Here is a 22,411-nt window from a genome sequence, read left to right as displayed (position 1 = left end):
GCTGTCCTAGGAGCCTGGACTGGTACGTGCCACCTTGCAGTGTCAATAGATCTGCAAACCGTTCAGTGTGCAGCAGTCGGCGTCGCATCACAAATACGCAGACGCTCGTGTCTACGCGGTAGATTCCGCTGTCACGCGCCGGCCCTGGCTAGCGTTCGAGGATATTAAAATAATGTTACGTTAAGAGATCGGTAGTGTCGGTTTGTTCTCTTTTTTCGGTAGGGCGAGACTCCACCGGTCTGCGCGGTCACTCGACGCCTTAGTTTGCTGACCTCGGACGTGATCCTGCTATAGGTTCCTTTAGTAGAGATGACCATGGACCAGACCAACCTACGAGCGATCAAAGTCAAAGACTTGCGAGGAACGCGGAGAGCCCTTCTGTTCGGTCATCGCCGTCCGCTTCGCGCAGTACTGGCACCAGCATCGATCGGCATTGTTTCTTCAGGCCGAATCACAATTCTATCTGTCTGGTGTACGTTTCATTACGCCGTCGCAGCACTCTTACCAACCGACATTGGCGAAGTGGCATATTTGTTGAACGCCCCACTGTCGACCGCCGCCTCTAACTATCTCAACGCAGCCTTGCCACAGCGCACAGCAGCTTCACAGCGTTCTAGCATCCAGCAGCAACACGGGGATGAACGCACTAGTCAACTTGTTCGCCGAAAGAGGCAGCTGCTCGGAGACAACGGGACATCCATGCTCAACAGGCTGTTGCGTGAAATATTTGTGGAACGACTCCCGGGTAACGTGCAGATGGTCCATGCGACATTTTCTCACATGGATGTTACCGGAGTTGCTCTGTTGGCCGACAAAGTTATGGAAGCAGCCACCACGATCATCGCAGCCACGACATCGTCTCCGCGTGACAACAGCCTCGCCCACCGTTCCCTGCTCTTCAACAGCGCAGCTTCCACTCGACTCCTTGATAAGTGCCCAGAATGGATCATTTGTGCAGCGGAACATCGCCGCAATACAATCTCGTCACCCACGCAGCCACAGATTGCGCACGACTTGTGGCTCCTCTAGACGCTCTGTCGGGAAACAAGCGTAAGCAACAGCTTCAGTGGACAGAAGAGGCCACTGACGCTTTCACAAGAGTCGTTTGCCATCGCTGATGCCACGCAGCTCATGCACCCAAAGCCAGACGCACCCACTACCATCATGACAGACGCTTCAAACAGCGCTGGTGGCGCAGTTCTGCAGCAATTAATCAAGACTGAGTGGCAGCCAATCGCCCTTTCCTCCAAGAAAGTGGAGCCTGCACAGTCCTGCTACAGCGTGTTCGGCCGTAGATTACTCGCCCTTTACCTAGCGATAAGAAATTTTCGCCAATTTTTCGAAGGTCGTGCATTTACTGTCTTGACAGACCAGAAGCTGCTTGTGCACGCAATGAACCGTTCGGCGTCCTATTACTCGCCTCGCGAGAGTCGACAACTTTCCTACATCTCGCACTTTACAAGAACGTTCCGTCATATTAAGGGCAGCGGCAACGTTCCAGCCAACGTTCATCATCGATACAGATTTACCTGTCAGTTAACAGCGCGACAACACCGAACTTCATGCCCTCCGCGATTCGACAACTTCCCTGAGATAGGAGCAGCTCGTTTTGACTTCAGATGGTGCGTCCGTCGTCTACGACACCACACCTCGACCCCACATTCCGGCATCCCTTCGCAGACAACAATTCGAAACCCTGCACAACTTGGCGCATCCTGGAATACGCGCGGTACAGAAGCGTCTTTCCAGTCGTTTCCTTTGGCCTCAGCTAAACGCGCAAGTTCGCGGCTGGGTTCGCTGCTGTTTGTCGTGTCAACTCTCCAAGATCCAGCGTCACCCCATCAAGCCTGCAAAATCTTTTGTTCCACCGGTGCTCGTTTTGATATAGTGCACTTGCACCTCGTCGGCCCTCTCGCACCTTCAAAAGCTTACTCCTACACACTGACATGCATCGACCGCTATAGGCGGTGGCCAGAAGCTACACCCATAACTGATCTCTCGGCGCCGACTGTTGCAGCAGCTTTCGTATCTACATAGATTGCAAGGTTCTTCTGCGCATTCACAATCGCCATAAATTCCGGTTGCCAATTCGGCTCGGCGCTTTTCAGCGTGCCACTCAGACTTCCAGGAACGACATGTTCCCACATGAGTGCTTACCACCGACAGCCAAATAGAATTCTTGGGCGTTTTCACCGGCGTCTCAAGTCTTCCCTTATGGCGCAGGAATAGTTGGCGAAGTGGGTGCTATATTTGCCTCTCGTCCCACTTGGCATCGAGCCGCACTGAAAGGCGACCTAACTTACTCCTGTGCTGAGAATCACCTGCGCCTTCCAAGCGATTTCTTTGTCGCCGCCACCAAAACACCTATTGTATCAGCCGCCGACCACGTTGCTGAACTGTAACGTTTCTTTAGCCAGATACGTCCCGTGCCTGTATATTCGCAAGAAGAAAGGTCTCCGTAGGTTTGTCCTGCACCCACTTCTGCTACCCACGTTTTCGCGCGTAACTGTGCCGTGCGGAAGCCGTTCAAGCCACACAAAGCGATTTCTTTGTCGCCACCACCAAAACACCTATGATATCAGCCACCGACTACGTTTCTGAACTGTAAGGTTTCTTGAGCCAGATACGTTTCGTGCCTGTATATTCGCAAGAAGAAAGGTCTCCGTACGTTTGTCCTGCGCCCACTTCTGCTACCCACGTTTTCGTGCGTAACTGTGCCGTGCGGACCCCTTTCAAGCCACACTACTCGGGACCGTATCCAGTTCTCAAGCGCCGTCCGAAGACGTTTGTCATTACCATCAACGGCCACCACACACAATTACCCTGGAACGTCTCAAGCTCGCCTACAATGAAGCGCCCTGATCGTCGACAGTACCACTGTGCGACGCAATCCTGCTCCAACCCTTGACGCCGCTTCTGTACACGACGCGCCCCCTCCCCCCAAGACCCGCCTCGTCACGTGGACTTTCCATTGTTCGTCGAACTTTCCTCCTCTATAAGGGGGGTGTTGGTGATGGTACAAACTTTATTTAGTGAAGGCCAAAAAGAAAAGGAAATTAAGATGCCGCCGTTCCGTGGGTGGCCTTCAGGCTGCCGGTCGTGGCCACCAGATCATGCCTGGCGGTGACTTCCGCTGCCCAGATCGTTAGTCGTAGCTGGACATCCGGCTCCGAGCTGGCCAGAGCAGCCTCCCACAGCTGCGGACTAGATACATGCCAAGAGACAGGGGGTGAGTGTTTAGGGCATGAATACAGAATATGAGCCTAGTCTACTCGTGGGTGTCTGCAGAGCGTGCATTCAGGTGAGAAGACACCAGGCTGAATAAGGGCAAGTCGGGCAGGAGAGAGAGAAGTGTGGGCCAGTAAATGGCGCCACGTGCTCTGTTGGAGCTTAGCCAGGGATTTGTGAGGGGGAGGGAGGGATAGGCGAGAGTTGCGGTAATGAAGGGTGATGTCATGGAAGGTGAGGAGGGTGTCAGCGTGTCCATCCCGGAGTGGAGGGGACAGCACGGTCTGTCATCTCGCGAGCGATGGGATTTGCCGCCTCGTTGCCAGGGTGCCCCGCGTGAGCCGGAACCCAGAGGAATTGGATACGACGAGAAGGGGGAGGGGAGTGCTGAAGGATGCTGAGCGCGGCGGAGGAGATGCGACCCTTCGCAATGTTGTGGACTGCAACTTCGGAGTCACTGAGTATGAAACGGGCTGGGGTAATGGCAATGGCGAGCGCAATAGCTACTTCCTCTGCGGCAGTGGAGGGGGGGGGCAGGTATAGTGGTAACGGTCAGAGAGAAAGTGTGTGGGAAATGGTGGCAAGGGCATAGGCGGGGTAGGAATTGTATGGCGCCGCATCGACATACACAGCGTTAGACTGTGTGCCGTACTGGCGCCATAGGGTATAGGTACGGGCAGAGCGTTGAGCGGCGTGATGCTCAGGCTGCATGTTCTTGCGAAGAGTATTGACAGTGAGCATGGAAGATACAGAGGAGCATAAGGGGTGGGTTAGACAGGCAGGGGACACAGGGGTCAAGCGGAGGGAAGAGAGAAGGGCTCTACCAGATGGGGTGCGAGAAAGGCGGTCGAGTTGTGCCGTGCGACGGGCCTCCACAAGCTCTGAAAGAGTATTGTGAACGCCCATTGCCAGCAGACGAGAAGTGGGGGTGTAGGTGGGGAGCGCAAGGGCTGACTTGTAGGCTTGGTGGATGAGACAGTTCATCTTGTCTTCCTCGGCGCGAGAGCAAAAGAGATAGGGCAGGGAGTAGACAAAGCGGCTGAGAAGAAAAGCCTGGACAAGACGACGGAGGTCGTGCTCACGCATGCTGTGGTGCCGGTTAGCGGCACGTCGAATAAGTCTGACGGTGTGGTGGACGGTAGTAGTCAGGCGGGAAAGGACGGCAGTGTGTTTGTTTGCCGTTTGATTGGAGACGGAGACCCAGAATGCGGAGGCAGCAGACAGAAGGGCCGGGGTGCGCGTCAACAATGATGCTAAGGGTGGGGGAAGAGGTGGGGGGCGTGCTTCGAGCCGGGAGGAGCAGAAGCTCCGACTTTGACGGGGAGCAGGCCAGCCCGACTGCGCGAGCATGACCCGTAACCACGTCCGCGCCTGCCTGGAGGGCGGCCTCCATCTCTCCGATATTTCCGGTGCTTACCCAGAGGGTGATATCATCGGCGTAGAAAGCATGGGACAGGTTGCGAATGGCGGCGAGAGCGCGTGCCATAGGGAAAAGAGTGATGTTGAAGAGAATGGGAGAGAGGACGGAACCCTGGGGTGTGCCCTGATTTCCAAGAGTGAAATTTGGAGAAGTCAGAATGAAATCTCAGCAGTGCGACGAGCAAGGAAAGCCGTGATATAACCGTGGGTACGAGGACCCACGTTAAGGGTGGAAAGAGCGTTTAGGATGGCGGAATGAAGGACGTTGTCATATGCTTTCGTCATGTCCAGTGCCAAGACCGCACGAGTGCGCTTGGCGTGAAGAGGGTGAACTTCTTCGGAGAGCTGGAGCATGACGTCATGGGTAGAAAGGGAAGGGCGAAAGCCAAACATCGAATCGGGGAAAAGGTGGTTGTCTTCTAGAAAGTTCTGCAAGCGGTCGAGATCAACGTGCTCCAAGAGCTTACCGAGACAAGAGGTGAGGGAAATAGGGCGGAGATTTTGGATTTCTATTGGTTTGCCAGGTTTGGGGATGAAAGTTAGCGTGGGTCCACTCGGAAGGCAGAGTGCTTTCATGCCAATGTTTGTTAAAGAGGTCAGTGTTGGCCTCGAGGGACGGGGTGTCCAGATTACGGAGGGCCTTGTTAGAGATTTGGTCGGCCCCCGGTGTGGAGGTGGTGCGGAGCTTATTCAGCGCGGCACGAACCTCGCCCAGGGTGATATCTGCGTCTAGCGCAGATTTATGGTTGCCGGTGTAGGAAGGGAGAGAGGAAGGGGGGTTGGCGCAGGGATAGCGATCACGAAGAGCAAGAAGAAAGTCGGAATGAGAGAGTGGCGATGAGTGAAGGAGGCACGTCAAGTCCCTGCGGTGCGTGGCCTTGGAATGCGACGGGTCAAGGAGGACACGTAGGAGAACCCACGTATCCCTCAGCCCGAGGTTACCGGCCATGCGCTCGCAGGTCTGGCCCCACTGTTGTCTGGTGAGAGAGGAGCAGTGCTGCTCCATGTCCATTGCCAGGCGAGCAAGGTGGAGGCGCAGCGAGCGGTTGTGTTTCTGGGAAAGCCAGCACCGGTGCAGGGAGTGATACGCCTCCCAGAGGTGCAGGTGGCGACTATCAGTCGTGTAGGAGTGAGGAGGGGTGGGGACGGTGGAGGTGGCAGAGGAAACATCCTGAAGCAAGTTAGTGGTCCACTGATAAAGGTCTGAGATAGAGGTGCAGGCTTCTTGCCGCGACTCGTGGAAGCGATCCCAGTCCACCACCTGCACCAGACGCTTGCGGGAGGAAGATAGGGTGGGAAAGGAGAAAAAGATGGACAGGATATAGTGGTCGCTAACGAGAGAGACCCAGGTGTTCGTCCACACCGCGTCCGGGATATTTTTGCAGGTGGGAAGGCCCGGATTAGTGTTCCGTTGTACGCTGGAGCCAATGCTGGTGGGTTCCGAGAAATCGTTAAGGACGAACTGTTCGTTCTGCAAGAAGGTCCATAGTGCCAGGCCCTTTCTGCAGTTCTTGGGGTAGTTCCAACTGACGTGATGAGCGTTGAAATCCCCAAGAATTAGGAGCGCGGTCGGGCTCGCGCGTGAGATGGCGTTGCGGAGGAGGAGGAGGGGAGCTGCAGGTGCGCGGGGAGGGCTGTGTATATTAAGGACAAAGAGGCTGGCATCTTGCCGCCGCCGGGTAAGGAGTTCCAAGAAGAGGTGAGTGCACTCCGGAACGTCGAGTGGATGCTCGATTGCCATGTAGGCGCTACGAACTAGCGTGGCCACGTTCGGAGGTGAAGGGGAAGCAGGGTGGAAAGCAGTGTAGTCACGTAGTTTTACTGGAGAGGTTCACTGGGGAGGCCAGATCGGCCTCGAGGGAACTCTGGCGGGCCTCAATTTTGGCCATGCGGTTGTTAATTTGAGCCATCCAGCTCTGCGTGTCCGTAAGCAGAGCTGTAATGGCGGCCATGATGCATCTTTGATATGCCTCGAGGAACCAGGCCGTGTGGCGGATGACAGCCTCCATCTCCGGGGTGGGGGCAGGTTTGCTAGAGGAGCGCCTCTTATGTGGAGGGCTGCGGGAGTTGGAGGTGGCACGAGAAGACGCGGCCGAAGAGGAGACGGACATAGGGGCGGGAGGTGGTGGCGGTGGGGTTTGGAGAGTGATGGGTTGTGAGGTTTCGTGAGGGGAAGAGGTGGAGAAGTGGGGGCGCGCGAGCAGCGCCTGCAGCTGTTCTTTCAGTAGGGCGATCTCGTTGGTCTGGGCTGCAATCCTTTTCTTTTCTTTTCTTTTCGGGGTCGGGTGTGGGAGGCTGCGATCGCCAGCTCACCTGGGAAGCAGTCGATGGGGTGTCTTGCCCCGGTAACGGTGGAAATGCGACGGAGCGGTGGCGGGGGCTGCGGTCCCGGGTTGATCGGGAGCTGGATCGTTGACGGGGGCGCGATGAGCGGGTGTCCTTTGCGGATGGTGTTGACTGTGCTGAGTTGGATGGCGTTGACTTGGGACTGGATGCGAGTGGGGAGGGACCCCCCGTTTGAAGCGGAGCTTACACGGGTGGGACCCCGTGACATGTGTGCCGCTGCACAAGATGCAGTTAGGAGTGCAGTCCCGAGCCGCGTGCGGTCCCGAGCCGCGTGCACACCTCCGCAGTGTGGGCAGCGTCCGGACCTGGGCTAGGTGCATACGTCGGAGCGGTGACCATGGCTGCAACAACTGAAACAAGGTTCAGCCTTGGGGCGGAAGGGCTGACAGATGAACAGGCCGCAGTTGAACACCACGGTGCGAGGGAGTTCTTTCGTGCCGACGAAGGTGGTCAGGATGGACCGGGAGCGACCCATCTGCCTTGCATCGACGATGGCGTAAGTGCTGCTGGGATTCATAGCCTGCAGGTCCTCGATTATGTCCTCTTGGTTTTGATTGTCCACTGTGTTGTAGATTATGCCGCGGAGGGCGTTGTCAGGTGCTGCCACATAAGCGCGCAGTGGGTACAGCTGTGTGGCGAGACGCAACTCAGAGGTTCGCACATATTGCCGAGTGCGTTGCTCCGAGGGCGTACTGACGGTGAAAGAGTTGTTGTATGGGTTTATGCCTACGCGGTCCTCGGCACGGTCGTCGCTGTACTGAACGCTGGAGCTAGAACAGAGTGAGGCAAGGAGGGCCCAATTAGTGGTTGTGCGGAGGTTGAGGCCACCTCCAGGGCGGAAGACGATCTTGTAGTCTTCCACTGGGAGTCGAGGGAGCGGGATGTGGCGGCGTAGGTGGTGAGTCTTCAGCGATGGCGGGGGTGCCATGGCGGACTTGAGGGGGGCGTTCGTGACTGAAACGGCTTCCTGTGGACACGGTGGGCTTGGAGCATTCGGGTCTAGCAAGGGTCGTCATCAAATTCTTGTTGGGAGATGACTGTACCGTCGACTATACTTTTCATATCGGTGGCTTCGAGACAACAGGAGCGAGTGCCGGCGCAGCGGACGCCGGTGCGACGCTAGGTGCATATGCGCGCTGCGGGCGAGGTGGCGTTGCGCCGAGCGTTGGGCTTAGCTAGGCGGCCCCGTGGCTGGTCAAAGATGAGGCCCTGGTGAAACGTAGGTCGGCGGGTTTGGTCAGATGAGGTGTCAGGAAGGTCCTTATACCTCCGGGTGCTCGGTAGCAGAAACTGGAGAATATTCCGGGCGAGATGCCAAAACCAGGAGCATAAATCGCGGAGCCCATGCGAGGCACGTCCGAAGAACGCCGGGCGTGGGTTGCGTCTCCCTCTGGGGGGGGGGAGCACTCTGTAGAAGCAGTAGCATCGGCGTCGCATCAAAATTACACAGACGCACCCGTCTACGAGGCAGGTGCCACTGGCACGAGCCGGCATAGGCTAGCGTTGGAGGATATTAAAAGAATGCTACGCTAAGAGATCGGTCGTGTCAGTTTGCTGACTCTTTCTCGGAAGGCCGAAGCTCCACCAGTCTACGCGGTCGTTCGACACCACAAGGATCATTCAAATTCGCGCCTTTCGTCGCACAGAGGGTGCTTTACTCGTGCTTCAAATGAGGGTAGCACGAGCCACCTTCACCGGCTGATATGACACAAAGAAATTGACAGCGACCAATGCGTAAGCTTTTCCAATTTTCGCAATAAATATTTATTTTATCTGGAATACAGCGGCTACAATTTATGGCACTGTGCTTGGTGAATCATTTAACAAAGTTCCATCAATGAAGGAGAAAATTCTAATTTTTCAGACGTGTTGAAAGCGCGCACAAGTTTGTGGACAGAATTTGTGAACGTTCGGCGCTTAGTGCCCCGTTTGCGTACAGAAGTTGTGGGTGTGTAGGTTCGATGTGTCTTTTGCCGTGTGTCGTAGCACGTTGTTTCAGGGATATTGTTTCAACCTCCTCAGATGGGTTAGTGCTTTATCTTTCTATATACACTGGGAAAGGTACTGTCCTCGCTGACGACATGAAACCGTGGCCTAGGCAGAACTGTGTTAATACAGCTTGTACAGCTGCGCAGCAGTCGCATATTTTCGCAATTGGATATTGGACCAGATGGAAGATTTTTGATTGCTTAATTCAAGAGAAGAAGTTCATGCCTAGAAGAGTAAATCCAAACAGCACTGGAGACGCTGCTGTAAAGCATCCCGATGAACAGCAAGGTAAGCCGTGGAGAATCGACCTTCCTTGTGTGTGAGAACAGAAATGTGTGTCTGGTCAAACGGAACGATAACAATGGCGTAAATTCCTTTTCCAGTGCTGTCGGAAAAGACCCTATGTCTTCATGCAAGTGCTGGTCGATGGATGGAAGGAAAAAAGAAAGATTACTAGTGCACCTGAGAAGTGTATCGGAATACAGCCAATTGATGAGGGGATGGAACTCATTGAGAGGTATATTTCATATGCTAGGACGAAGGTCGGATCTAGGAAATGGGCCATAAGGATGCTGACGCTATTTCTGGAGATTCTTGTCTGCAATGTGTGGGTTGTATACTGTCGCGACGCAACAGCTTTGCACGTACATCAAAAAGAGGAGTGGTTTCTCCTGTCTTTCAAGCAGGATGTAACAATACGTTAACCAGATTTAAACCAAATCGAAATGGTACAAGGGAACCAAGGTTGGCTGTTACAGCTGCCAGAGCTGCCCAACATGGGCAGCTGTAGCGGCACAAAAAAGGCGCATCTCTGACGGCTCGTGTACTTGCAGATCGCACTTCTTGGCCGGATTGCGATAAGCTGGGCTTTCCTGCTGCTTCCGTCACACCTAGCCGACCTGGACCTGCGCACGTCGGCCACAGCCGGAGTTCTGCGCCCCGCCCCTGCCGCTATAAAAGAAGCAGCCATCGACTTCCCTGGGCACATGGGCAGCTGTAGCGGCACCTGAAAAGGCACATCTCTGACTGCTCGTGTACTTGCAGGTTTGTCACTGAACGCTTTAGCCTGTCATACTTTCGTTACCCTGTGCTGCTGCAACACTGCCCTGCAGCTTGCAAAGATGGGTAGTGAGCAGGACGATAGATGCTTTGAGCGTGGCAAATATGTTGAACCTGATGATGACTGCATGGTGTATGAGTGTTTTTGTTAGTATCATTTGGGTTCTTGTTCACGTATCTCGGAAAGAACTTACAGATCAAAGGGGGAATCTTCTCGAAAATAGTGGCGTTGTCCAACCTGTCGAGGGGTTAAAATTGCTGTGATTGCAGAGCACACGAAAAAGTCCCTCTCAGACACTGTTGTTTCAATGGCAGAAAGTGTTCAGGTGATGTCTGAAAAGTTTGACAGAGCACTCGCTGACTTTAGCCAACATGACAATAGCCTGGCTGAAATAAAAAAGCGCAATGAACAGTTTGAGGCTAACCAAAGCAATGGACAGATTGAAGAGATCAAGAAAGAAATCAATGAACTAAAGAGACATAACAGGAAGCTAAACCTAGAAATTCACGGCATACAGAAACAGATCATGAAGATCTTCTTGTCAAAGTGCACGCCTGTGCTGCTTCCCTTGAGCTTCCGCAGCTTACGACTAGTGACGTCACAGCAATTCACCGGCTACCATGCAAACCCAATGAGACGCCTGGAATCATTGTTTGCTTCGCTTGGCCGGCTGTTCGTGATGACTGGTTCAAAAACCGAAAGAAACTGAAGGATGCATGTGAAGATAGAAATGTATACATCCAAGATAATATGACTAAACAAACCCGAGCACTTATCTGGGAGGCAAAGCAATGGGCACGTGACAAGAACTATCGCTTCATTTAGCAGGGTCGCGGCAAAGTTCTCGTCAGACAGAAAGAAGGTGACACAGCCATTGCTATCAAATCTAAAAATCACTTGATGACGCTCGCTTAAGGGGTTATACAAGTGTCGCGACTGTTCATGCATATTACTCCTGACAAACTAAAGTCGCATCTTGGTAATAGGTGTCTGAAAGGTTTAAAGGCTTTTCATTTGAATATTCAGTCATAGAAATAAAGATCAGTATTTAGATTTATTTTTGATAGTATAGGTTTTTCTTTTGGTGTCATTATGCTCTCCGAAACCTGGTATACTAGTGATGACAACGTTTTTTCAATACCCGGATATGATGTGTTCTACCTGAATCGCTCTTTACGCCCTGGTGGCGGTGCTGCCTTGTTGGCGAAAGAAAATCTCCGATGGGACCTCTTGCCTGATTTTACCTTTCGAAATGTGAATGCGAAATGTTGACAATAGCAATGTGTAACCATGTCTTTTCTGTCGTGTACGGACCCTCTAATGGTGATAACGCTACATTCTGTGCTTCCGTAGGAACTCTGTTTCAATAGTGCCTAACTAATAAGCTTAACTTAATTTGTGGCGGGGACTTTAACATTGATTTGTAATACTCGTGAGTCAAAAGAAATGATATGGTTATACGAGAGCTATGGCCTAAATAATTTTATTTCTTCTCCAACTAGAATTACTAGTACGTCTTCGACACTAATAGATTTCTTTCGCCTCAGCTCCTCCATCAAAAATGTTGCATCCGGAGTTGTAGCTTGTGATCTTAGTGGTCCCTTACCTGTTTACGTGGTCATCCCACATCATGAAAATAAGACTAACCTTCCGATCCCTTCCAGAAATGTTTCATCCAGAAACTTAGAAAATTTTCGGCAAAAATATCAACAGTATCTTGGCAGAACGTGCTTTCTTCATCTGATGCAAACATATCTTTTGATATCTTTTTTAATTTGTTAAGAACCACTTACGGAGCAAGCTTTCCATTTCTGAGTTCTTCCAAATCGAAAAAAAATCAGAAAACCATGGATTACTCGAGATTTACTTCGTAAAATAAAAACAAAGTATATAACTTACCTAGCATTTCTTAAGTAACGGGATCCCGAACTGCTTAAATCATTTAAGAAGTATCGTAATAAATTAAACAAGGACTTTAAGCAAGCCAGAGATAGCTATTTCAAAACCTTTTTTTAGTATAATCCAAAAACGCTGCCGTGACATGGAAAAAACTAAACTCAATATTTCAAAACGTGCAGGCATCAAAAGGAGTTAGTGAAATGGCTGTGAATGGCACAACAAGTTCAGGAACAGATCTAGCTAATGTTTTCAACGACTATCTAGTAAACTTGAAGTTTCCTGCACCATTAGGACACTGTACCCAATACTTGACTGGCAGTTGTGTTGAGACAATTTATTTGAGTACAGTTTCGGAAACGGAAGTTTTCTCTATTATCATGAAATTTAGAAATACTAGCTCCAGTGATATCTTTGACATTGAAGTCGGCGCGATTAAATACATTACTGACATTATTGCTGTCCCACTTGCCCATATTTTCAATCTTTGTCTCTCAAGTGGAGTATTTCCAGCACAGCTAGAGTGCGCAAAGGTTTGTGTTCTACACAAAAAATGTGACAAATATAATTTAGCAAATTACAGACCCATTTCTATATTCCCATTTTTTTCTAAAGTACTTGAAAATTCCATCCATTCATGTCTGGTTTTATTTACAGATAAGCATAACATCCTGACTGACTGTCAATATGGTTTTAGGAAACCTTGTTCCACCGAACTTCTCCTGCTTCATCAAAAAGAGTTCATTCTAAAGAAACTTGAAGAAAAACGATACGCACTGGGAGTTTTTATAGACTTTACAAAAGCATTTGATTCTCTTAACTGGAGTATTTCGCTGACAAAATTAGAATTCAACGGAATTCGCGATGTTGCCTTGAAGTTATTGGAATCATACCTTAGTACTCGCATACAGTCTGTTTCAGTAAACAACAGCACCTCCACATTTAAATCTACTTTGTTTGGTGTTCCTCAGAGCAGTATTTTGGGACCGTATTTATTATTTACATAAATGACATTGTTAACATTGATAATGATACGAAATTCCTCATCAAAGCAGATGACACCGGCCTGTTTTTCGAGGGTGACGATTACGAAAAACTTGTACATCGCGCAAACAGCACTTTAAGTAAACTTAATGATTGGTGTTCCTGCAACGGCTTGGTTATTAATACCCAAAAAACTAAAGCAGTCGTTTTCCGAGCAAAGGGCAGAGACATTGTTCCAAATAATCGTCTTCAAGTACAGTGTCAGCCGATATAAATTGTGACAGAATTTAAAACTCTAGGCGTAATTTTTTCAGAGCATATGGTCTAGGACTAGCACACTAATCATGTTATCACGACCTTAGCTCGCACTATACGATTAATCTACAGGCATCGAGACCTATTTCCTGCAAGTACAAGGCTGCTCATTTATCATTCACTGTTTTTATCGCGCATAAATTACTGCTTTTTAGGGTGGGACAAGACAACCTTAACAAACGTCAGGAAACTGACGGTAATGCAAAATAAAGTAATCCGGACTATTCCAAATTCTCCACCAGACTACTCAGCAGACAGCTTGCTTCGAAAATTTAGACTAACATAGAGAACTTGTATAACAATAACCTTTGTAAAAAATTAAGAGATGAAAAGAAACAAGGTATTAGTCTCATAACTAATCTGGCAAACTTGCAAACGAATACCCATTATTTTACAACTAGACATCCTGAGCACTGGGAAGTCCATCGTAACCGCACTAACTACGGCGAACAAATGTTACGACACGCAGTACCAAGTGTATTAAGTTATTTTTTGTGCAAAGAAATTGATATGATGAGCATTTCGAAAACATAATTCATAGATTTATTCCTTTAGTTGCTTAGAAATAGCGTTCATAAAAAGCTTTTCCTTCTTTTTTCTTTCTCTAATGCTACAAATGTACTAGCTATGCACTACCTTTTATGGAAAGTTCTTCTCAGGTTTGATCTGTATGCTCTGTGTACCTGTTAATTCTTCTGTTTGATTTAATAGGTGCTGTTCTTTCAAATCTTTGAATTATTTCCAATCATGCATCTTACACTTCGTTTCGTACATATATGTATTTTACGGAAATTGCCTTTCATCATTCTTTAGTGATGTATGAAATATCCATCAGAACGTGTGTGTGTATGCTGATAATATCTGTATATGATAATATCTGTATATGTATATTGTATGAGCTGCTGTTGCCTATGTAAACAACGGGGTGGGAGCTTGTCAAGCGGCCGTTCAGCATTTCTTTCTTCCATCTCCCCATGTTTCCAACAAACATGAAATAAAATCGTATTTGCTTTCGTATTCGTAAAGTAGACCAGCAGCTCCAAAGAGCAAACCAGCCTAGCTGCCTGACGGCAACGCGAGAAAATGGTTTTGGCTACTTCCCAGAATTTTGTAAAATTGAAAATGTACTGCGATGCGGGAACAAAGATTGAAAAGCAAGGTCGAGAGTTTGGTGCATGAAAGGGAAATTTTTCTTTTGCCCACAAGGGTAAAATTGTTTGTTCTATTTTTACCATGCTCCCTACTAATGTCCACGTTTGTGGACACTCTTTTTTATTGTTCCGAAGCAAAGATTTTCTCACAAATTTCTCTCCACTTCTGAACCCGTTTCAAATTAAATATTGGAAATGCCAGGTTTTCATGCCTACATTCTTTTTTTCGTTAGTGAAGAGGTTAAGTGCGCTTTGTACCTCCCCTTTCTGTATCCTTCAGTTTTTAGGTTTTAGTGCTATTGCAAGGTTTCACCATGCCCGCCAGTGTCAATAAATAGTTTTCAAACTGGTCCCATGATTATCTGCAAGGTGCTGATGAAGAAGGCACTAAGGGGTGCAACTGTGAACAAATCTTGAAAGTTCGGTTACAACCGTGCGGATTGCTGCTCAACACCCCCCCCCCCCCTCCGCTCCCCATAAAAGTAGGCGTCTGGATTTGCCCCTGGCTCTTAGGCGCCGCCCCAGCGGCGAGCGTCGGCGTCACCGTGAGAACGAATGCGGAGCGGGATATGAAAGACGCGAGCCGCGAACTGCGGAGACTATTGAGAGTGGCACCTTCACTGACATGCACGCGGGAAACTGTTGTCATGCGGACGCGTCCGACCACTCGATGCGTGCTCCTATGCCGTGTCAGCCAGACCGCTCGTTTCGTACTATGGCCTGCTCGCGTCAGCTCTCGCTCGCGCTTATTTGGTTTACTTGGTTTGGCCTTGTTCGCACTTGTTTTGATTGTCATTGTTTGAGCTGCAATGATGAGCCGACTAGTCGGCCGATCATTGGTGTTGTCTTGTCGGCGTCGGTGTCGGGCCGGCTTGGTGTGACCTCGGGCCTTTAAGGCCCGGTCAGACTATAGACACACACGACTCCACTTTTGGCCTGCTGAGTATCGACGACAGGAGTTTCCGTCCTCTCGGTGCCCTTGGCACACTGCGTCGAGGCCTGTAGCCTGTAGACGGGTCGCTTGCGGCGATGTCAGCGGAGCATTGGCGAGAACGGACTCATCAGCAGAATATCAAGCGATTTTCTTCTCACGCTGAAACGACACGACCACACGAGACGGAAAGATGGCGCCTACGAGGCGGCAGCAGCCTGTTTCAGATCTATACCTCCCCGTCTGGAACTGCTTGGTTCATTCGTTTGTAACAGATTTGCTTAAGATTTGAGTCATGATGCTTCGAAAGCAGGCTATGGCTGACGACTGGGCCCAATTTACAAGATTTGATCTCTATTTCTTGGCCCATTAATCTGAAAAGCGGCTGTGTATTAGCTGTATAGGTCATGCGAAGAATTCATGCAATGTGAAATCTCAGAGGCCACACATTCATCATCATCATGAGCATATTTTATTTCCACTGCAGCACGAAGGCCACTCCCTGCGATCTCTAATTGCCCCTGTCCTGCGCCAACTGGTTCCAACTAGCACCTGAGAATTTCCTAATTTCACCACCCACCTAGTTTTTTGCCGTCCTCGACTGTGCTTCTCTTTTCTTGGAACCTATCCTGTAACTCTAATGGTTCACCGCTTATCTATCCTACGCATTACATGGCCTACCCACCTGCATTTCCATCTCCTAATGCCAGTTAGAATATCGGCTATCCTCGTTCGCTCTCTGATCCATACTACTCTCTTCCTATGTCTTAAAGTTACGCCTAATATTCTTCTTTCCATCGCTTTTTGCGCGGTCCTTAACTTTTTCTCGAGCTTCCTTGTTAACCTACAAGTTTCTGCCCCATATGTAAGCAGCAATAGAATGCATTCTTTGTACACCTTTCTTTTTAATGATAATGGTAAGCTTCCAGTCAAGATCTAACAATGTCTACCGAAGGCGCTCCAAGCAATTTCTTATTTTTTTTGTAAGTTTCCTTCATATGAACAGGGAGCGCTTAGTAGTAAGGATCAACAGCGAATAACTCAGCAACCTCAGATTTTCAGAAGACATTGATCAGTTCATCTTCACTGGGGACGAGTTACAACAAATGATTGAGGACATTAACAGAATGAGTATAAGAGTGGGGTTGAAGACTAATATGCAGAAGACAAAGATAATGATGTATAGCTAGGCAAGGGATCAAGAGTTCAGGTCGCCAGTCAGCCTCCAGAGTCCGTGAAGAAGTACGTTTACCTAGGTCAATTACTCACAGACCACGCATTAGGAAAGTTTAACTGCTTGCTTGTGCACCACGAGAGTGGCGCATGCTGCGAATATTGTTGTTTGCTTAAAATGGCAGCGGAAATTATGCCGCGTTAACAAGAAATGTTCATGAGATATTACATAATATACAGATTTGCCCGTTTGAGGAGCCTCGCATCACAGAGGCGATATCAGCGGCCAGGTTTGGCAAACGGTCCGCGCTGCAGATTTTCCTAGCGTGTTCTCATTTTCCGGAGTGTCGCCGCTTTCCGCTAGTTGTGTGCGCACCGTAAGAAGAATGGGTCTTATCATATGGCTAATGGCCGGAACTAAAAAAATGACAACCATTGCACTCTGTGAAGATGGAATGGTAGCGAATGCTGACGATAGTCAAAGCTCTCAAACGAAAAGCAAGATACTTTCCCTGCCATTTCATCTTCACAGAGTATAATGGTTGCCCGGGCTCGCGATTGTCGTTTTCGTGCAGCATCGCCGGAACGTTTTTCGTCGGTGGTCGCTTCGCGCCGGCGCCGTTTACATTCGCGTTGCTGTTCCCTCCGGCGCTCCTCGGGTGTACGAACCCGAGGAGTGTACTTCGGGTGTACTCCTTCGGGTGTACGAACTATACGTGTCCGCCCCATAGATAACGCAGGTGCTTTTAGCGCCGATACCCCTCCTGCTTATATACTGCGATAACTTTGACGTAACGCTATTTTTCACGGTGAGTGTTGTAATCTGTTCCACATTTTGACATCTGCGCCGCCGCACTGCGCCCGTACGTGATCGCCCATAAAGCAAACAATGAAACCCACTGTGCCGGACGCCGAAAAAACTACGGAAGGTTATTCATAAACAGCTTTCGCTGTAAAAAACTCCGCATTTTTTTTCTATTATATCGATAGCAATTATAAGGACATCCGAACAGTATTTTCGCTGTCGACGCGATGCTCCATATAAAGTCAGAGCGCGCTAACATTGTGGCTCTGCGCCGTATGTTGTGGGTGCGAGTCAAAGCGCGCTAGGCTGACCCGAACATGTATAGTTTGATCTCCCGCGCGCAAGGGAGTAAAACCGGGAGGGAGCGCGCCATCTTCCATCGCTCGCAAGAAAACGGGGGGGGGGAGGCATTCTATTCTGGCGACGCTTGCGTACGGCGCGACTGAGCGCGGCCGCGCGGGCCCTATTTTCAAAAAGATCTGCGATGAGTACAAAGTCTCAGTGCGCTGAGGGCTGATAGCTTGGTTTGTGCTGTGTTCTCACCGGTTAGTTCGCGATCAGGCTGGAAGCAGCATGAAGGACAATTCGCTCGCTACGGCTGCTGCTCTTCCTCACGCCAGCGTATGGCAGAGTGTCCGCGGTCATCGAATGACTACGATTATTTTTGTCCGTACGCGCGTGACACCGTGCCTCTTAATTTATTTAGTAAGCGGATATTTCTAAGATTATTTCTAAGATTAGGAAGCCTTGGCTGTGCCGTCTGGGAACCGTCGGCCACGCTATTTGATGTTTTCGCACAGAGACGGCTCCAAATATGCGAATAACAGAAGAAAAAAGAAATGATAACCACCCTACAGCAATCTTAGTTATTGTTTAATGTCACGGAACTTGAGATATATCGGTCTTCGAACATTAATGTGCGCGTCGTATAGCTGAAACATTCGCGCCCATGTTCCTTACTGGAGTGTCTTCGACCAGCTAGTATATGTTTCCACATGGGAAACCACGCCAACATGTTGATTAAACATGTGTGAGTGATCTAGCTGCTGCCTCAATTCGGGCGGTGAAAATTAAATATACTAATCATACAAAAACAGACGAAACGGCAATGTGCTTCCTAAGTAGGAAATACACGCTAGCTCACTTGAGTGAAAACAACTTCTGCTGCGAGGTCACGCTTTTAATTTTCAATTGAGTACTTTTTATTCTGAGTGGCTTCTACGCAGTCCTTGCGATGCCCTTGCTGGAGCAGGAACACGCGAAGGAGCTTTCATCGGAGCTTGTGCGGGCAATTCGCTTGGCTAAGAGAAAAAACCCAATAATATTCAACGGATGCAAGAGCTTGCGTGAGGCGTTAATTGGTATGTTCCGTGTTTTACAAGCAGTATTCGTTTCCCGAGTGGGATCAAGCATTGTTTCGCAATGCTCGATTTTACTTCGTAGGCTATACGAAAGAGAATCAAGTTTCAGTATCAGTATTGTTCTCCATTACCTGAAAAAGGCTCGACTTGCAGCTGTAAGAGCATGTTGTGAAAGGGAAGTGTTTGAAAAACAAGTTTTGTTGCTAGGCAGCACTGCATAGAGTATAAAGGGTAGAGAGACTTAGGAATGCGCGTGGCTACTAGTGCAGGTGTTTGACTTGAGCTGTACATAAGCACAATTGAGCTGTGGGGAAGCTCTTGTGAGCGTGCCTTTGAATATATATACATAGAGGAGAGTTGTTGGTGAAAGGTGAGAACTTGAATTTTTTGCTGTTGGTGATAACAGTGCATTTTAGCTGAAGTAGTTTGTTAGTTTGTGTAGATCTTCCAGGTTCGCAGGAAGTGCATGAGCCATGTGAGTAATAGTATTTCAAAGTGAACTTTGATAGAATATGAATTGAGGACGTACAGGCTGCCGAGTCCCTTAACAGCGCTTCAATATTTCTGAGAATCGGCGTTTTATGCCTAATGAATATTTATGCACCAACTACGTTGATGTGCAAATTATGGCAATACAAGATAACGTAGTCGCATGATTTTGTAAACATGTGGATAATTAAGGTGATTAGAACACAGATATGCGAATTTGTGACAGAGCATTGGGGATTCTTCAAAAAGATCCAACATATTGTTAAGTAAGTTTGAATAGGATTGTTCATGTAATCGAAGAATGAGTGAGTGAGTGAGTAAAAGATTTATTGGAAAACAAGGTATTGACGGGTGATCTTGCGGTTCGGCAGCCACGAGCCCTTAGGTCCGGACGGCGTCTTCAGCTTTAAAACGATCCTACAGAGTTCCAGACGTCAGTTTGAGTATGATGTTAGTGTACATAGTGTACCGTTAGTGTACATCATAAAGAACTCACACCAACAGCGTATTGTTTGCATTTGTTTTGAGCTATTCGGAAAGGTGCTTCAGTAGTGTGACCTATCTTATCTGTCAAGTACCATTGCGGTACCCTTGAGAATTCGTATCGGACGCAATTTTTTATATTAGCAAATCCGGAGATGGCACACGAACGCTTGATGCAATGCATTTTCTGGAACAACACTTGCATGTGGTCCTCTTCTTGGGGATCAGAACAAAGCATGTAAAATATAAAGAAATGATCGCAATATTCGCATAATAACCAGTTCTGATTTTCTGTCAAGAGTAGTTGCCTGCCCGCAGCCAACTGCCTTGCCTGCACTATAAACACTCGGAAGAGATCTTCTAGAACTTCAAACAGGGCATTCAAATTGACTCGAACAACACAGCGCAAGTTAGTGGTCCGGCAAATTCAATTGCAAGTCAAAGAGAAAATCTAAGCTAGAGCTTCGCTAGAACACTTGAATATCGCACGTGCGAGAGATACTTGTTCCGGGACAAAGCTTTGAGTGGTTCACCATGGCTGCGTGTTTATTGAAGAAAAGGGTTCTAAATACACAACTCAGTATTAATTGGCTGTATGTAACAAATGGCAAATCCTTGCCGCTTGGATTCACGTTTTTTGTTAGCTTCTTTAGCCTTTGGAGGGGAACAGTGGAGAATACTATGCAACCGCATCGCACTTGTGGTGGAGAAAGATGCGTCGTGGGCGCACTCTCCAAGATCGCAAAATTATTTAAACCAATCAGATTACAGATTGCATAAAATGACAAACTGCCTAGATATTTTTCAATTTTTATTTATTTGTATTTTTAATATTTGTTTATGTACTTATTTACTTATTTATTTATTTGTTAGCTTATGACGTACTACAATGTGCATAAACGAACGATGAACAGCGCTGCTCCATCGTGCTTTACCATTGTCATCACTGGCTCAGTGTCGCGATACTTCTAGGAGGTTGAGGCACAATCAAATAGGGTATGACGCATGAAATTGGGGTTTTCTCAAAATGTGTTATTCTATTCGAAACAAAACTATATCTGCATACTTATCTAGCAATGTTCAAGACTGTTTTTCGCTTCTCACATCAAATTATTTAGGTTTCAGAGAAGGAATGCGCAGTTGTGACTATATATCACGACAGTACGTTGCTCACAAAAAAAAGAAAAAAAATATATTAGAGTTGCCTTGCAACCTTACTTTCGTAGATCAAAAGACGCTTCAAGAGGATAGGTTAGGCCTATACTTGTCCCGTACTTTAGGCCACATTGTCGGCCCTCCTTCTCAGTAATCGTAGGAAATAGAATAATTAAATTGGTTTAGCTCCTTGTTGACAAAGTAGAATTTTAACCTAATATTATCGTGCTCTCCCTTTTCTAATTTCCGCTGGTTGTATCTAATATTTTAGCATTCTTGACGGTCAGTGTCTTGTGGGACAGTGATGCCTGGCTCGAAGGCGATAATTTTACATTGGTAAATTTTCCTGTCCGTGCAATAAATACTAGAGAAAGGGTCGTCCTTGTCAGTTGTGGTTCCTGAGATAATGGGACAAACGTTGTAAAAAAAACGATGTTTTGAGATAAAGTAGACATATGGTTCGGAAAGTGGGCTTTCAAAGTATACAAACGGCTTCATTTCACGAATAGAATGCAAGTAAAAACGAATCGATAATCACATTCATTAAGCACGCGCCCGTTACCTACTGAGCATGGCAATCACTTTTTTTTCTGTTTTTCGTTCAGTGACTTGCTTTACAGGTCACTTGTTGCAGACTGTGTAGCCCTATTGGCGAAGTAAATTCAATGCTGGTCAATGTTGTGTAACTGCGGCATTGCCTCGTGTTCTGGCGAAATTCTGAATGACTTCAAGACATTGCATCGGACAATGCTGCCATCAATAAATGTGAGAGCTACGTCAAGCGTGGAGACTTGGAATGTCTCAAGTGTAGGCGTAACCTTTGTGCATGGTACGGTTTTCTAAGAGCTCAATGCTCCCACCACAACTTACACAAAAAGCTTTCTGCGGCAGCAGCACATTAAATGTCTACTTTATAAAACGTGTAGTCATTGTCAGTGAAGCACAACATTTCACTGTCCATGCACGCTGTTACTGCGCGAGCTTTGAAGACGACGAACTGGTTGTGGACGCTGCGGTTCGCATCGTGTCCCACTGATTGGACTTGTTAGCACGACGGGTCAACGTGAACAGATTGCTACAGAAGCTTCGGCAAACCTTCTTTGATCTCGCCATGTCATCAGGTTCCAAAGTATAGGTTTCTAATAAAAAATAAAACAAGAACAACAACCCTAAATCAGAATATGACGCTGAACAACCCGCACATGCCAACAACGCGCTTCAAGTATTACAGGCGGTGTTTGGGGCTTGAGTTGATTAGTGGAAGTTTTCTTCATTCCTTGATGGACATTGTGAACACCGCTAAATTGGTGGAAATTAGGCTGTGCCCTCTTGGGGCTTTTTTAACAGCCCATGGCTCATACATAAGACAGCTAAAGACGGAGGCGTGGCTGTCCGCTGCATAACTTAGGCTTGGGAAAGGTAATTTGTTCGAAAAAAAATGGCCATGACAATCAGCGACTGATTTTTTTTTTCAGAAAAGACCGGGTATTTCAAATTGCTGCAAAAACTATATATCAACTCTTCTTTGGAATTTAGTATACTCTGTTCACTTGAAAGGGCTAACTTATGGTGCACGAAGAAATATGAAATCGATTTTGTGCTTGAAGTGAAATGTCAAATAGAACC

The 22,411-nt window shown here is 48.1% G+C and overlaps 1 protein-coding gene across 3 annotated transcripts in view; it reads left to right on the top strand.

Moving 5' to 3' along the window:
* LOC142571108 (glycine receptor subunit alpha-2-like) overlaps positions 1–22,411 on the top strand; it is a 238,950-nt gene that overhangs the window by 8,229 nt on the left and 208,310 nt on the right. For 2 of the 3 annotated variants that reach the window (XM_075679398.1, XM_075679396.1), the window contains exon 2: positions 9,816–10,026. The gene's annotated coding sequence lies outside the window, so the exon portion shown is untranslated. Of the gene's footprint in view, positions 1–9,815; positions 10,027–18,918; positions 19,029–22,411 lie in introns of those variants that run through there. The other variant, XM_075679397.1, reaches the window with a different exon arrangement.

Source organism: Dermacentor variabilis, chromosome 2 (genome assembly GCF_050947875.1).
Source record: "Dermacentor variabilis isolate Ectoservices chromosome 2, ASM5094787v1, whole genome shotgun sequence".
Taxonomy (NCBI): Eukaryota; Metazoa; Arthropoda; class Arachnida; order Ixodida; family Ixodidae; genus Dermacentor; species Dermacentor variabilis.
The sequence above is the reverse complement of the archived record's forward strand: the minus strand, read 5'-3'. Positions and strand labels throughout refer to the sequence as shown.